Source organism: Carica papaya, chromosome 3 (assembly GCF_054855325.1).
Source record: "Carica papaya isolate Zhongbai chromosome 3, ASM5485532v1, whole genome shotgun sequence".
Lineage (NCBI taxonomy): Eukaryota > Viridiplantae > Streptophyta > Magnoliopsida > Brassicales > Caricaceae > Carica > Carica papaya.
In genome coordinates, this window is record NC_142311.1 from 23,436,238 (window position 1) to 23,442,237 (window position 6,000).

A 6,000-nucleotide genomic window follows, 5' to 3' on the forward strand; every position below is an offset into this window, starting at 1 on the left:
ACGCCACCCAAGTGACAATGACACGCTGCCCAACCTGCGGTGCACGTCACCCAAAAATGGGGCATGGCGCCCAAGGGGGTGGCTCGCATTGCCTGAGGCAGTCGTATGCTACACTAGCCAGCCATACGATATAGACCTAGCCTACAGTGCGCGCCGGCCTAGCCCGCTGTGTGCTGGCCTAGTCTACTACGAGCAGGACTATAGTGGGCAGGCCTATCGCGTGCAAGCCCTACACAAAGGCCTACTGCGTAGGCCTATCGTGCAGACAACACACGCACAGGGTGCACGGAGCTGCACCCATCTGTGCACAATGAGATGCGCGAGCAAACTGCACTTGTGTACGCGCTATGGGATGCATGCACAAACCATGCCTTGCACCCCACGCAGACGGGACATGCTCATAGTGTGCAGGTCCTACGCTGGTCGCGCGTGCGCACACGGTCTACTGGCATGCAGAGCCCATGCGGGCGGGATCCTTCCCGTAGGATGTTTTAGCCTTTTTCACTATTTTTCTTGAAATTTATTTTAAATAACAATATAATATATTTTTCTTATGATAAAACAAAATAATAAATTTTAATAATTATTTAATTAAATAAAATAAAAATTTTAAAATATGAAATACGATATTCATCTAAAAAATTATAATTACTAAATATTAAGGAGTTTTAAATGGCCTGAGGGCCCCAATAAATAGGGGTTCACATTACAATTTAAGTGCAGAGGTTTTTGTGGTGTTACGAGTAGTAAGCCACCACCAAAGAATGATACATGACTAAAGATCATCTCAGCCTAAAAAATTAGTATATCCTATATAAATGGTAAAACAAGCGGAAGAAATTTTCTCAAAGTTCTATTGAGAGTCTTAGCTATCACTACAAACTATCTCTATTATATAACATCTTATCACTCTTTAAAACAAAATATTTCTTTTGATCGGATAACTAATATTGAAATAATATATCTCATTAGTAATTCGTATTGGATTCATTTATCGTAGTTCATAAACAAAAATAGTAAATTGATATATATATCAAATTTAAATCAATAGATTATCAGTATTGTTGAAAGACTCATAACAGATATTTGAGCTTGTCTCGATGCTCTCGAGGAATAGAAAAGCTTGCAATAATAATATGCAACATTACAATCAATTTTAAGAGCATTTTTCTTAGGAGTTATAGGAACCAAATTTTCAAGTTGATTTTTTTCCTTAAAAATAACTTCACTAGCTCTATTTCATCCTAATCAAACTTGTAACCTGATATCTTGTTAAACTTAATCTTATATGAATTAGGAACAAACATATCAAGTTCGTTCTTCTAGCGAAGCTCCCAGTGAGATGTGTGAAGGAAATTAAAGCCATTCAGTTATATTAATAATTTTAAATTTATCCATATAGTTAGTAATTTATTATAAAGAAAATCATTCAAGAAAAGCACATCTACAATGGAGAAGGGTGTTGGTATGGATGGCCCAAGGGAAGCCTTACAGAGTGGAAACGAGTGCAACATGGTCTTGGGACCCATAAGATTTTGCTGGTATAGATCTTCTCCAAAGCTTTATCCTTTAAACCTTATGACTTTAGATTTAGACTGTATAAAATATTAACATCGAATATTTAGATTTTATATTTGTTTATAAAGATTAAGAAGAACAGAAAGAAACTTATTTGTTTTTTTCTTTCTTCGAATGAATGGACATTAAGTGTGTATGTAACACCCACCAAAACCTTTTTTTTCATTTTTTATTAATAAATATAATTATTTATTTATTTATTTTTATTCATTATATTTTAATTTAATGAAAAAAGGGGTAAAATTTATTAAGGATTAAATTGAAAATAATTTTGGGAAAAAAGGGTGAAAAATTGGGTTGGGGGAGTATTTTTGAAAAAAAAATCGAAAATCGGGGTAAAAATATAATTTAGAAAAATTTTACCATATCAGACGCTCGGTCAGCAGCCCCGACCAATCAGGACGCGCCAAATGGTAGAGGTACTGATGTGGGAGGCCATGTAGGGGGAGCCACGTGGGCGATCCGTGTGCACGCGATCGAATGGCCCAAAGTGAATCGCGCCGGACGGCCTAGATTGGATCGCGATGAACAACCCAAATTCACTCCCTATTTAATCGGAATCGGATAATCTAGATCAAACGCAGTGGACAGCCCAAATCAAAAGTTGATGGGTATAAATAACCCTATCCACACCCAAACCCTAACCCTAGCTGCCAGAACCCCTCGCAAGAGAAGACAACCCAGCCGTCTGGGAATCGATCGCCGCCGCACCGGAACCCTTTTCGATGGCCAAAAAAGGTCAAAAAAAAATTTTTTGCACAAAATTCAATTTTAAACTTACCCATGGCCAAATCAGAGTGAAAGAACAAGCCAATTGGCCGAAAAACACCGACGAAGCCTAGTGGTGCCGCCGCGGGGAATTTCATAAACCACCTCCGATGAGGCCCTTCCCGATTCCTATTTTGCATAATTTTTCTACCGTTGTGATTACCGTTTTCTTCTCTATAGGTTGACTGAAGTGAAACACCTAACTGTAATGTGAGTCGGAGGAGTCGCGGCACTGGAGAGCCCCGCTGCCGGTGAGTTTCAATTTCTCGTATTTATTCAGCCCACTGAGGCCCTTTAGCGTGTGTACTTGCAGGAATTGATGCAAAATCGACCGAATTCGGCCAAAAATAGCCAAAAATGGCCGATCAGAGGCGGACCGCCGCCGCGAGGGGCGGTGCCGTCGCCAGAGCACGGCGGAGCTGCCGTGCCAAATTTTTGAAATTGGGCGAACGGGCCCTAGGACTGATTTTGGGTTTATTTGGAACATTTATAGGTACTACAAGTACATTTCAGTTCCCGAATAAAAATTCAGGGAACCTAGGGACCACCCGTGGGCGCAGTAAATCGTTTAGCTTTTCAGTGTCAAATCGAGTAAGGATCCCTCACCTTATTCCTTATCATAGAATTAAAGTTTAAATAAATAATAATACAGTATTGTGTACAAATTAAATAGATGTGCATAACTAATTATGGATTGCTAATGGAGCCTGAATCGGATATTATTCTCTGTTGATTTATTTTACAGTCTAAAAGCATGATAGTATTTGATTTATCTATTTTATGGTTTAAATGCGTGTATTACTGCCTTACCTGACTTTTGTTTGATTTGGGATTTGAGACATGATTGCATTACCTGGTGCATGTTTATTTGTTTATGTGATTATGTTTGATTTGATAATGGAGACTAAAGGAAAACAGGAAAGGGGTGTGATGAAATAAACAAATGGAATGACAGTCTTACTAGATATCCTGGGAGATGGTGGACAGACTGGGTACATAGGGAACCCCACCGTGAATGTTGTCTTATACCGGACGAGGTATGGAGACTTGGTAATTTGGTGCTCATACCATACAGGATATGGGGATGACCCGTTTCACCCTCATACCAGATGGGGTATGGGGACGGCCCTGTAATTGAGATTGTTAAAGAAAAGGGTTCATGTGTAGCGGGGACATCCCTATGAACCCCCATAGATACTAGTAGGCTGGTGAAATGAGAAACGGTTATGATTTGGTTTATTGTTAATGGATATGAATCTATTATATGTTTTATGTTGCTTATTGTTCATAAAGTGATCTGTATGGTATTATTGTCTCTATAGGTTCTTTTCATAAATTTCACTATGGTAAGTGAATGGTAAATAATTTTTATGATTGATAAACGAATTTGTTAAATTTAGTGCTCCATTAGTTATTTTGATTTTATACCAACCTTTACTTCTGTACGGGTGATATAGTGTGATATCCTTACTGGGCTAGTGTAACTCATCCTTTATTTAACCATTTCAGATTAAGAGAACCTGGTTCTAGAGCCCGATTCGCAGGAAGATTGAGAGTAGATATTAAATACTTTCTATTTTCCACTACTTTTCTTATTTCTCGTGTTTCTTTCAGAGAATTCATTCCTTAATTTGTTTTAGTACTTTAAGTTTTGTGTCAGGGATGTAAATCTTAACCTTTTATTTTGTTTCCGCACTTAAATTATTATATATTTCCTTTTGGATTTCCGGGGCCGTTATAGTGTAACCTTAGGTTTAATCTATAATAAATTACTTGAGAGGTTATGTTGGATTTGGAAAACCAACTTTTTGCTATACTTCTTTGTTACACCAGTTAAGAAGACTAAGTTTAATTGAAGAACAATTGAATTGTGATGGGAGGATAAATGACATACGATTGAATATTTTATATATACTATGGAAAATGTAGATTTTATCATACTATAACTTATAAAATCTTTGAACTTAAAGAAAGAATCTATGGCTATTTAGAAAGTGGTTTCATTTTTTGAAATCTTGAACTTAAATGATGAATCCATCGCAATCTGAGACGCAATTTTATTATATTTATATGATACCTTACTTAATGTATATAAAATAATTAAAAATATTAATTTGATTAATTCTATGGTCGTCAACTATTTTAAAATTAATTTTTGAATTTAAATGCATGCATTAAAGAACTTATTCATCATCTATTTTTTGAAAAGTTAAAAAAGACAATTCTATTGAGATAATTATAGAAGTTTATGACCACGCATAAGGTAAAAAGCCACATTACACAAAAATACCAATTGTATTTTATAATAATGTGATTAGTTATTTTAATGCAATATCTCTACTTTAAATCATGTATTTATTTGCCAATATACAAAGATTGATTAGTAATTAACCTTAGAAACATGATCTAATTGTTAATAAAAATTTTGAAAAATCCTTTAACATCCTACTCAAAGTATAATGTAATATAAAAACATAAATCGATAATGATAATAATATAAAATACATAGAGAAGGTAACCAACTTTCCATGATACTTCCTCTTCACATCAATGAAGAGGACTAACTAATTATTGAAGAACAATTACAATGTAAAAAGAGAATAAGTGTATAGGATTGATTATTTTGTGCAGGCTATGAAAAATGTAACTCTTATTTTATATTATAATTTATGAAATCTTTGAACTGAAATAAAAAATCATAAACTATTTAAATTAAATAAAGAATTATGACTATTTTAAAATGTGATTTCTTAAGTAAAGAATCCTTAGCTATTTGAGACGTGATTTTATTATACTTAATTGATATTTTACTTAATTTATATAAAATACTTATGAACTTTGATTTTTATTAGTTTTATTACTGATCTTATAAGTTTAATTGATGTGATACATTTGTAGGTTTTTTGAGTTTGCTTTAACTTATGACTTACCTTGTACCAAATTTTAAAAGATAATTATACATAAAAACTTATTCCACCACATGATCTATTAGAGCTTAAAAATAAAAATTTCATCCTCCCTGAAAGTTTTTCTATTCGAATAATCAATTTGTTTTCTCTTACTCTTAGCCTACAATTAACATTTTTTTCCTCACATTATGCTGTCTCTTCATTTTCACCTTATTTTTTAGCCTTAAAACTAATTTTTAGCATCAATTTTTCCTAAAACTATGTATAAATGATGTATATAAATATTTATATATATAAAAAGATGGAATGATCTATTAATATTAAGTAAGTGGGATTGGTGGCATAGAGCTGCAATTATCAATTCAATGTGTACTATTCCAAAATGTTAAGTCTTGTGATAAAAAAAACTACTATTAAGATACTGATTATTTTTATAACATTGTCACTTACTTTGCTTGTTTAAGTATCTCTCATTTGTTGCACGAATTTTATAGGTACAAGAAATTCGTATAAGATATCCTATTTGTATAGAAGTAATAAATCATTCAATTTTGTATTTGTCCCATGACTTTTATGGGGAGAAGGAGTACCTAAAAGATCTCCTATTTATATAGAAGTACAAAATCAAATACTACAAGCTTGTTGTAAACCTTAACAACAGATCAAGGCCCATTGGTGGAAAGCGGTAGTTCCATCGGGACAAGTTCATTACCTGCACAAGGTGTAAAAAAGACTGGCGATTCTA